The sequence below is a fragment of the Panicum hallii genome, chromosome 9 (assembly GCF_002211085.1).
Source record: "Panicum hallii strain FIL2 chromosome 9, PHallii_v3.1, whole genome shotgun sequence".
In the NCBI taxonomy this organism is placed as follows: domain Eukaryota; kingdom Viridiplantae; phylum Streptophyta; class Magnoliopsida; order Poales; family Poaceae; genus Panicum; species Panicum hallii.
The window spans coordinates 57,904,379-57,915,431 of record NC_038050.1 but is presented as its reverse complement, the minus strand read 5'-3'; positions in this window follow the sequence as shown (position 1 = coordinate 57,915,431).

Genomic DNA, 11,053 nt, shown 5'->3' with positions numbered 1-11,053 from the left:
CGCCCCCGGCCGCCGCGCCCGGACCCGCCGCCCTCCGCGCCCGGCGGCCGCGCCCGGCCCCGCGCGCCCCTGGCCGCGCGCACGCCCCTGCCCCTGCCTCCGCTCCGTCCTGCCCCTGCCTCCGCTACGGCCGAGCGCGCCCCGTCCCTGGCCGCGCGCGCGCCCCTGCCCACGGCCGAGCGCGCCCTGCCCGTGGCCGCGCGCGTGCCCCTGCCCCTGCCTCCGCTCCATCCCACGGCCGAGCGCGCCCCTGCCTCTGCCCCCTGCCCATGGCCGTGCGCTGCCCACGGCCGCGCCCGCCCCCCGCGCCGCGCGTCCACGGCCATGCCCTGCCCACGCGCAGGGGTTATTGCTTCTTGTATAATTCATAATTGGGTCATAGAAGATGGGGGTGACGAGTTGATCATGGATGAGAATGATGAAGTCCCTAATATTACTCATTCAACGTCATCACATGGTCAAGCAAGCGAACATGCCTTTATGGTTAATTTTAGACAAGAAATTGCAAACACCATGTGGGAACACTATCAACAACATCAGTCCAATGATGCATGATCTATGTGTGCACCTATGTATCTTTTTATTAGTTGGACTTTGTACCTTTTTTTGTGTGCATTGCTATGTATCTTTTTATTGGTTGGACCTATGTACCTTCTATTTGTATTGAACTTGTGTACGTTTTGTTGGACATATGTACCTTCTACTTGTATTGAACTTATGTATGTTTTGTTGGATCTATGTATCTTTTATTTGTATTGAACTATATAATTTTGCCTTATATGTACCATTTATGTTGTTCAAAGCTTATTTACTTTGTTTTCATGTAAGGGTTGATCCAATGGAGGGAGAGGTCAAGGGTGGCACTGTTTGGACAGCAAGTCAATCCAGTTTTGTTCAAACTTTTCTTGCTAACCTTGTTGTTGATGGAACCAAAACCTCTACGGGTTATAAGAAAGTTCATCTCAACGCTTGTGCTAAGGCGTTGAATGAGCATTTCAAGATTAATAGAAGCGGTGAACAGATTGCCAATCATTTGAAAACATTGAAGAAAAAGTATGCTAGGATCAACATACTTAAGAACAAGAGTGCTTCTTGTTGGGATGATGAAAATTTTATCATTCGTTGGGATCATGAGATGTATACTAGTCATTTCAAGGTAACTACATTGTTGCGCTTTATAACTTATTTTGTTATTCGTGTTGCCTTATGTATACTAATTGTCTTGTTCAATATTAGGATGAAGAGGGAAAGGATAGAAACAAGGGTGATGACGAGTACATAAACAAGCCGCTCCCGCAACGGGACAATTTGCAAAGATGTCAAGTGAACCTTTTGGGGTAGATGCTGATGAGGAAGCAAACAAAGAGGAGATGAATGTTGGGACAACCTCTAATGGTACTCTTGCCCAAGAAGACACAGCGGCTTCAGGAAATAGGCCATCCAAGAGAACCAAAAGGGATGACAATGGAGCTGATCCTTTGATTGAAGCCCTTGATCGTGGTACTGAAACCATAGCTAATGCCATACGTGATGCAGCATCAAAGAAAGCTTTGCCACCGGATTTGTTTGAAGCTGTGGATAGCCTTCCTGGTTTTGAGCTTGAGCACAAGGTGGAGTACTACTCTTATTTGTTGAACAATCCTAATATTGCACATGGCTTCATGGATGCGCCGCTGTTGTACAAGCTCTCTATGGTTACCAAGTTTGTTAATTCTAATATGTAGGCTTGCTAGTTAGCAATCGCACTTGGCTTTTGGTTGTATCCATGAACAAGGCACTATGGATTATTCTCTATGCTTGTTTTATGTGACATGAACTTGTATGTCATGGTCGTATATATGCCATGAACCTAGATGAATCTTTATGTTTATTCTTATGTATGTCGTGATGAACTTGGATGAATCTCATGGTTATTCTCTATGTATGTTGTCATGAACTTGGATTATTCTCATGGTTATTCTCTATGTATGTTGTCATGAATTTGGATTATTCTCATGGTTATTCTCTATGTATGTTGTCATAAATTTGGATGATGGATCTCCAATAGTTGTAATATTTGTTTCATGTGATGGTTCTTATTATTTTTGTATGAATTATTGAGCTAAGACATAAAAACGTTACTATTTTTTACTTGACTTGACTCCTGAACCAAACACTGGATGGAGCCGCTCCATTTCAGTCACTCTGCAACCAAACAAAAAACGGAACGGCTCCATTCCAGTTACTCTGCAACCAAACAAAAAACGGAGCGGCTCGGTTCCAGTTTACCAAACACGGGACGGAGCGGCTCCGTTCCAGAATCTGGGATGGAGCCGCTCCGTCCCACCTGGCTCTGGAACCAAACGCTACCTAAGTCCCTCAAAACAAGATGGATCTACTACTGTGCAGGCTGTTAACCTGACAAAGACAGACAAAATCGAAGCCTCATAACTTCTTCAATTCTCAACGAAAAAAGGCATATGAGCACTCTTTGGAAAGCTAATAACATGCACTTCAATTCATTCTATTGGACCAATTCCTAGTTCGTCACGTACGAGGCCACGGCAACAGATTTATCCTGTGAATTGACTAGCACAACTAAGCAGCAGCAGCAAATTCAACCCTCAACCGTCTAACTTCCTTCTACGGCAAACATCAGGGCAAATCCCATAGGGGAACACGAAAAACAGACTGCTACGACACCTAGGTGTATTCAGGGGCTCTTGGTCGGGAGTGCCTCACCTTCTTCTTCATCGGGAGCTGCTGCTGGACAGGGGAGGAGTCTTCCACGCGCAGGCAGGGGAGGAGCCTTCCACGAGCAGAATCCTTGGCAGCAGCAGGAGGAGATGCGCCCAAGAGAAGAGATCGGGAGGAGGAGAGGCTGGAAGCTGCTGGTTTTAGATCGGAACAAGGTAAAGGATGGCGGCTCTGGTTGTTCATGTGAGGAAGAGAAGAAAGAAGGTATACGTAACCCTATTGCAAGTAAACCAACGGCCCAAAATAAAAGGTTCACTACCGGCTCATCGGTACTCCAAAATAAACGAGTGAATACTCAAATGGATGTGTCTCGACAAGATCTATGCATCTACGGTCTCCGATCGTCCATCTGAGGAACAGATAAAAAGTCAATTTTTGATCAACTCTAGGAACCCTTTGACAAGGCTTTCATTTTTTATTATTTTTATTATATATTTGGGATATTACATTCTACCCCCCTTAAAAGAATTCGTCCTCGAATTCTACAATTCTCATACATACCAACTGCAACACCCCGGGATCCGCAAACGATCGTGAACTTCGAAACTTCGGAAGTCGGAGGGGGTGACGGGCGGAGGTGATGCCGACGTTCGAGATGGCTTAGTGGAGAGCGAGAGCACCTCGGACCGTCTTTCTGCGGAGTCACCCGCGCCCCTCTTGAATGTGCCGCGGCCCGAAGTAGACGGCGGAGGTCCTTCAGAACAGCCGCGGTCGCCTGCTTCGTCACAGCCGGCGGATCCGTATGATATCTTCGAGCTGATCTCAAAAGTCGCACTCGGAGGTAAGTGTTTGCTTGTGTTGTTGAGTTGATTTTATGGCGGTGCTGACCGGCCCTTTTGCAGAGATCGGGAATACGCTGGCAGATACTCCGACGCTGTACACCTCCGATTTGATGCATCGCGGCTTACAAGTGGTATGCCTCCGGCCCCTTCATGTTTAGGTTCTGCGTACTTTGACTTCTTTATATATTGACCCTTCATGTTCAGGTTCTACGCTCTTCGACTGCTTTGGCGAAGAAGATTGAAAAAGACAATGATACGAGGGAACAACTTGTGGAGCGGGTGCGGAGCCTGGAGGCAGTAGCTGTTGAGAGGACGACCCTTGCGGAGAGTGTTGCGACGTTGGAACACCAAAACTTGGGGTGGGAAGATACGGAGAAAGATCTTTGTCGTCAGTTGGTGGAGGCGAGGGGTCAGCTTTCTCGGTCGTCCGCTGAGCGTGAGAAGTTGGCAAAGGAACTGACTCCCTCCGCCGCGCAATGGAGCTGATCGGTGGTCTCGTACCCCACGTGACTCCTCCATGCTCCGCGGGTGATGTTGGCCCATACTTAGACAACCTCCGGGCCACCTTGAATCAGATACCGGCTACGGTGTTGCAATCCAACGAGTACGTTGCACTGGCGAGCTTGCAAGGAGTACTATCTTTGCTGGACCGCGACGGGTGTCGTCACTTCGGCGAGATGCGACACCGCAGGTGTCTTGTTCCCGAAGGTGTCATCCGTCAGCCGTCCGACGCAGCGTGCCAGGCTATGGCATGCTTAATCAAGAGTATGTGGCGGACCTGTGGGGCTGATCACGCACCCGACTTGGCGGCCCGACGACTTCAGGTGAGCCAGAGGATCTAAATTACAGCTCATAGTGCCGGTGGTATCCATTGTAAACATGTTTTTGATGCAGGTGGCTTGTGTTGCAGAGGAAGAACGGTGCCAAGTAGCGGGGGCTGAGGCGGCTCGCCACCTGTAAGAAATCCTGGGCGGTGAGGCCGTGCCGCCTTCTATTCTGCGGGGCTGACGGGTGCGCTTATCACCGGGGCAGCTGCTGAAGGCGACGACGCTCCGGAGAACCCGAAGGATTCAATGCTGCCGGAGGACCCAAAGGTTTAGGAGTGCCTGCCCGCACTGTCCGTTTTAGTAATGTTTAAGATTTATAGCCCGCTTGCGTGCGGTGTATTTTGGAACACTTGTAATTAACGCTTTTTGGCTCCCGCAGGTTCTGGATGTGGGACCTGCGGGAGAAGATGACGATGATGATTATTCTGCTTTTGCTGAATTTGATGATCCTTCGCCGGCGGTTGATGCGAGCGATTTGGGCAGCGAATTCGATTGGGATCGGTTGTTCCACAGGGTATAAGAACTGTTAGAAAAATCCCTGTGAGTTGATTGCGCGAGTCCGGCCTTTGTAACGCGTGGCGAAGAGTCAATGCTCCCGAAGGTAGTCGGGGGCGTGTCGAAAGGTTTGTTGTAAATGTCGCTGACGGTAGCAACGAACGCTCGTTTGCTAGGGTGTCGGGGGGTTATGGTTCCCGGAGGTAACCGGCATCTTAATAGTGAGTTGCCAATTATTCGGCCCCTCGCTGCTGCGAGGGGGATGGGTTATGTTGATAGTGTTATTCATGGAGGTGGTTTAGATTCTAGGATCATGAATCTTTTTGGACGCAGGTATTATCAACCTTCGTGCGGTCTTGTACGCGCGGAGTGGGAGATAATACTCGAGGAATTTTTGGCTATGGGTTTGATTGTAAAAGTTGAACCTCCAAGTCCTTAATAAAAATTCTGATTCGTCATTCTGCCTGATTGCCTTGATGTGATGTGAGCCTAAATGGCGGTTCCTTAATGAAAGCTTCCTTGGTGAAGGGTCACGAGTGACGAAGTAACTTCGCGGGCACGGAGCCCCTTGCGCTTTTGAGCGAAAAAGTCTCCCCATTTCCTGGCGAGGGGTCGCGAGTGAAGAAGTAATATCGCGGGCACGGAGCCCCTTGCGCTTTTGAGCGAAAAAGTCTCCCCATTTCCTGGCGAGGGGTCGCGAGTGACGAAGTAACTTCGCGGGCATGGAGCCCCTTGCACTTTTGAGTGAAAAAGTCTCCCCATTTCCTAGCGAGGGGTCGCGAGTGACGAAGTAACATCGCGGGCACGGAGCCCCTTGCGCTTTTGAGCAAAAAAGTCTCCCCATTTCCTAGCGAAGGGTCGCGAGTGATGAAGTAACATCGCGGTCATGGAGCCCCTTGCGCTTTTGAGCGAAAAAGTCTCCCCATTTCCTGGCGAGGGGTCGCGAATGATGAAGTAACATCGCGGGCCCGGAGCCCCTTGCGCTTTTGAGCGAAGAAGTCTCCCCATTTCCTGGCGAGGGGTCGCGAGCGAGTGCAAGGGATCGTTGCCTTCGATTTTTATTTTAACGCACCCGCGAAGGATCTTTACCTTCGATACCCGGTGTCATTCGTAATCGCGAGAGATCTTTACCTCTGATTTTTATTTTCTGGAGCAATTGCGAGGGATCTTTACCTCCGATTCTTGGTGTTACTCATGATCGCGAGGGATCTTTACCTCCAATTTTTGATTTCAAGCGCAATCGCGAGGGATCTTTACCTTGATTTTTGGTGTTGTAGTCGCGAGGGATCTTTTCCTCCGACTTGTTTTCAGGAGCAATCACGAGGGATCTTTTCCTCCGATTCTTGGTGTTACTCATAATCGCGATGAATCTTTACCTCCGATTTTTGGTGTTGTAGTCGCGAGGGATCTTTACCTCCGACTTGTTTTCAGGAGCAATCGCGAGGGATCTTTTCCTCCGATTCTTGGTATTACTCATAATCGCGAGGAATCTTTACCTCCAATTTTTGTTATAAAAATTGAACGGCTGTGTGTACCTTCGAGCCCACCAGGCTCCGTGACCTGCGCGTGGTACACGCGCTGTCACTGGGCTTAAGATTGCCGAAATGATATACCCCTCAGGGTATTTTTGGCGCGTTGGACAATTTTATAGGGGAAAGATGAATGTATTTCCACAGAGGAAGATATATGGCTCCGCCTCATTAAAAATCTCGCGCCCTTGCGGGCCTCCCCTGCGAGGAAAAGAGTATGGGCAGTTAGTTTGAAAAAAAACCTTACCTAGAGCTCCGCTTATAGATCACGCGAGAACTCATATAAAAGATCCTTAGGAAATGGAAAAGGACAAAAGGTGCGCCTATAACTTCGCGCTTACAAAAATCCAAAAACTAAGATGAAACTAAGCATAGTACTTTCTTATATTGTCCGCGTTCCCAGAATGAGCCAGCTCAAGACCCTCCGAAGTGGTAACCCGATTCGCTCCGGGATGCGTAGCTCTCGAGATAATGTAAGGTCCTTCCCACTTGGGCTCCAGCTTCCCTGAGGGTGCCACCTCGCCTTTCCGAAGCAAGACAAGATCACCTGGTTGAAAATGCTTGAGGCGACGATCTTTCCACCTCCGCGTCTCCTCATGGTACTTCGTGATATTGATTGCCGCCTCCAGTCTGTCTATCTCGACGAGGTCCTTCAAAGCATCCTCTGGTTCCCTTTCCTCGGCCAGCACTCTGGGGCTTATGTGATGGATTTCTTCAAATAGCATAGCTTCGGCCCCGAACATCAAACGAAAAGGGGTGAACTGGGTGGTGCGAGAAACGGTTGTGTTATGAGACCACACTACTCGGAAGCTTAGCGGCCCACTTCCCCGAGCTTGCTAAAATAGCCTCCGCTTGATGGCTCCGAGGACCAAACCATTCGCTCACTCTACAGCACCATTGGACTGCAGGTGATAAACAGAGGTGAAATTGGTGCTCGTGCTCAACCCTCGGCAGTACTCTCTGAAATCGTCGCTGTCGAACTGCTTCCCATTGTCAATGGTGAGGGCCCACGGAACCCCGAGCCTGCATATGATTTGTTGCCACAAGAATTTATGCATTGTCCCAGAGGTTATGTGCACCAGAGGTCTGGCTTCTACCCATCGGGTGAAATACTCAACTACCACTGCAGCAAAACGAAGGTTGCCTTGAGCTGTGGGCAGAGGTCCGACCAGATCTATTCCCCACTGTTGCAGAGGCTATACAGGAGCGATGAACTGCAACGGCTGCGAGGGTTGGTGCGATACCGGAGCATAAGCTTAACAGCCGGACACTTCTTCTTCACATCTTGCGCTTGCGATATCATGCTTGGCCAGGAAAAACCCTCGCGAACCGCCTTTGCCGCCAAGGCTCGAGCTCCGATGTGGGATCCGCAATAGCCATGGTGTATGTCATCGAGCAGCTTCAAGCCTTCTTCACTGATGCAGCGGAGCAAAGGCGCTGCAATGCCTGCTTTGTATAAGTTGTTGCCAATGATCTGATAGCCTCGACATCTGGCCTGCATGCGCTTGTCTTCATGCTCCGTTGGGGCTTCGTAATACCCCCGTAGGTAGGCCATGATTGGGGCCCTCCAGTCTGAACCCTCAATTGCTTGTATGTGCATGACGACGGCTGGCCTCTGCACGACGGAGGGCAGTAAGGATGTCAAAGAAAACGTCAGACGGAGTTGCTTCACCCTTCACTGCAGCTTTAGCGAGCGCGTCAGCCTCCTGGTTTCGGCTGCGATCCACATGTACCACTGAGAAGCCCTTGAAATGTCGCTCGAGGGATCAGACAGAATTCAGATACTCCGCCAAATCGGGGTCGCGCGTGCTGCTTTCTTTCTCAATATGATCAGCAACGACCTTCGAGTCCGTGCGAAGCACACACTTTTGAGCCCCTAGCGCCTTGAGCTTGTGAAGGCCAAGTAGAACTTCCTCGTACTCTGCTATATTGTTGGTGCATTTTCCTGCCTGGAACTGAAGCCTGAGTGCATATTTCATGAGAATTCCGGTGGGTGAGGTGATTACAGATGCCGCGCCAGCTCTGGAGGATCCCCATGCCCCGTCGCAATGACAAGTCCATACTTGTTCTGCATCTTCAGAGTTCAGAGAGACGGAGGGTCCCGTCCAATCAACAATAAAGTCTGCTAATATCTGCGACTTGATGGCTTTACGCTTCTCAAAATCAATGACGCACTCCGATAGTTCCATCGCCCACTTGCTGATTCTGTGCGAAGCCTCTTTGTTGCTGAAAACGTCTACGAGGGGTCGATCCGTGAGGACTCTGATTTGATGACCCTCGAAGTAGTGCTTTAGCTTTTGTGCCGCCATAATCACAGCATATGCCATCTTTTCAAGGTCGGAGTACAAGAGCTTGGACCCAGACAAAGCTTCGGATACGAAGTACAATGGTAACCGCTGCAATTGGCCATTAACCTCCCACTCTTGCACGAGGGCTGCGCTGACGGCTGCTGGTGATGCTGCAATGTATAAAAGCAATGGTTCACTGTCCTCCGGGGAAGCGAGGGTTGTTAGAGTAGTGAGATAAGCCTTGAGGTCGTCAAATGCTTGCTGAAGCTGCTCCGTCCACTCGAAACTCTTCATACATCGGAGTGCTGCAAAGAAAGGCAAGCTTCGCTCTGCGGATCTAGAGATGAAATGGTTGAGAGTCGCGATGCGACCGGTCAATTTTTGGACATCCTTAACCGACTGCGGAGGCTTCATGTTGATTATTGCTTTGATTTTATCTAGATTGGCTTTGATTTCTCGGGCGGACACGAGGCATCCGAGGATGCGCCCCTTGTCAACCCCGAAGACACACTTCACTGGATTGAGCTTGAGGCCGACCTCCCTCATGCTTCCGAAGGTTTCAATGAGATCTGCGGGGTGCTGCTGCTTCATCTTGCTGATGACAATGATGTCGTCGACGTAGGTCAAGATGTTTCGACCTTCCTGGTCCTTGAACACGGAGCGGGTCATGCAGCAAAAGGTCGGATCGGTGTTCTTGAGACCCTCAGGCATACGCACGAAGCAGTAAGTTCCGAAGGGTGTGATGAAACTTGTCTTCTCCTCGTCATCCTTCGCCACCCATATCTGGTGGTAACCTGAGAAACAATCCAGCAACGACATCATCTCACACCCCGCGGCCTTGTCCACCAGCTTGTCAAAGCGAGTGAGCGGGAAATCATCCTTCAGGCATGCTTTGTTGAGGTCCGTGAAATCGATGCACATGCACCATTTTCCATTCTTCTTTGGAACCATGACCACATTGGCCAAACACTCCGGAAACTGCACCTCTCGGATGATTCCTGCATCAAGAAGGCGTTGTACCTCCGCCTTGGCTCCCTGGATTTTGTCGTCTGCCATTTTTTGGAGGCGCTGCTTTCGCAGCTTCATCGAGGGGTCCACCTGAAGCCAGTGCTCGATGATGTCTCGACTGATCCCTTCGAGGTCACGGGCGTCCCAAGCGAAGACGTATGCATTCTTGCGGAGTAGAGAAATCAATTCGGCTTCGAGCGGAGGATCGATGTGCTGGCTGATGGTCACTTTCTTGCCCTTCACCTCGCTGTCCAGAGGGATTGCTTTTGTTGGGCACTCATCGTCAACAGTTACACTGGGTGTCTTTGACGGCGATGCTTCGAGGGTGTGGACGTTCCTTTGGCCTGGAGTGCAACCAAGCTCAATATTGCGCGCCTCCCTTTGATCTCCAAACAACGTGATGACACCGAGCGGAGCCAGCATCTTCATGCATAAGTATGCCCCCCGGTGATTGCTTCGAAGGTGTTGATGGTGCCTCTGCCAAAGATTACATTGTATGGGTAATACAGGTCGACGACGTCGAAGGTGACATACTCGGTACAAGCATTCGAAGGATTCCCGAAGGACACGGGTAGTGAAATGTTGCCAACAGGCAGTGTTGTCTTGCCTCCGAACCCATAGAAAGGCTTGAAAGACGGCTTCAGCTGACTGCGCGCTATGTTCATCTTCTCGAGGGTGTGCAAAAATAGGATGTCGGCCTGGCTTCCATTGTCGATGAGCACCCTTGCGATCTCCCAACTGGCCACGTGTGCTTGGATGACGAACGCGTCTGTGTGCGAGAAGCTCCACAACTGCAAGTCCTCGTGAGTAAAAGTGATGGGAATATGCGACCACTTGGATTGAACGATCGGCCCTTCGACACCGACATAGTTTACTTGGCGAAAGTATTCCTTCCGCTGCTTCTTGCTCTCAAAATCATGATGCGAATCCTCGAGGATAGTGAGCACTGTTCCGTGGGTGGGAAAGGCGGGACACTGAGGCTGATAGCCTGGAGGTAGTGGCGGAGGTGGTGGGATTTGTCCATGGGATGGGTGGAAGTCGACGGTGGGTTGGTTTGGCGGCGGCAGGGCAGAGGGTGGTGGCGGTGGTGGGGCGGAGGCTATCGGTGGTGGATGATGCGAAGGGCTTGCGGTGTGCTGATCGGACCATGTGTGATTGACTGCTTTGGATGGATGGTTAGCTTGCTTGATGCGCTCGAGTGTGTCGAGGTACCAGGGATAGCGCTCAATTTGGTGACCGGCCTGCAGACCGTAAAATTTGCAAGGTGGGGGACCCTTCGGGGGAATCGGAGGGCGAGGGGAGTTCTGACCCCTTGGGGGACCGCTCCACTGACCACCTTGGGGGCGGTGCGACGGCGGGCGTGGCGCTGAATCCCTGTTGACGTTGTT